At 44.8% G+C, this 631-nt stretch overlaps 1 pseudogene; it reads right to left on the bottom strand.

The window, feature by feature from the left end:
• The window catches only part of LOC101586179, a 3236-nt pseudogene extending 3048 nt beyond the window's left edge, over positions 1 to 188 (bottom strand).
• Positions 189 to 631: the final 443 nt, after the last annotated feature.

The raw sequence follows: 631 nt of genomic DNA, 5'->3' as shown, positions 1-631 counted from the left end.
GGCCTGGGTCGTCTCCTCAGACTTCTTGATGGGAAAGGAAAAAAGGTAAATTTCCTCCAGGGACTTGATCTTCATGTCTTTGACCAGCTGGCCCAGCTTGGTGACAGGAATCCACTCTTTATCCTTGGTCTTACCGCCATGAGCCCCACGGCCTCGGCCTCTGCCGTGCCCGTGACCTCAAAGGCCATTGCCGAAGCCTCTGCAAAGCCACCTTGGCCTCCCATGCCTGGGCCCCTAGGGCCTCTGGCCCCTCCCACTGCACAGGCGTCATCTGCCATTTGATGTTTCCCAGAAAAAGAAGGATCCTCCATTTTCAATCAATCCAGGACACTGAGAAAACCACCAGAGCGTAGCTGAAGACATTCATGAAAGAGGACTTCCAGAAGGGTTCCAGCAAATGGCAGCAATGAAGTAATAATTGTGCACAGAGCCAGGAGGAGTACTTAGAGGGAGGCTGGTGGCGATATGTCTTTTACTGAAATAAATTTAAAATTTTTTAAAATTCACCATGGTTTATGATCACAATGTATATATCTATTTTTTAACTTTGTCATATTTGAATAATCTGACTTGAGATGTCTGATATCCTTGTAAAAAAATGTTCTTATTTGAGAAAAAAAAAAAAAAAAAG

This window comes from Octodon degus, unplaced genomic scaffold (genome assembly GCF_000260255.1).
Source record: "Octodon degus isolate 3935 unplaced genomic scaffold, OctDeg1.0 scaffold00010, whole genome shotgun sequence".
NCBI lineage: Eukaryota > Metazoa > Chordata > Mammalia > Rodentia > Octodontidae > Octodon > Octodon degus.
This window is presented reverse-complemented; position numbering and strand designations above follow the sequence as displayed.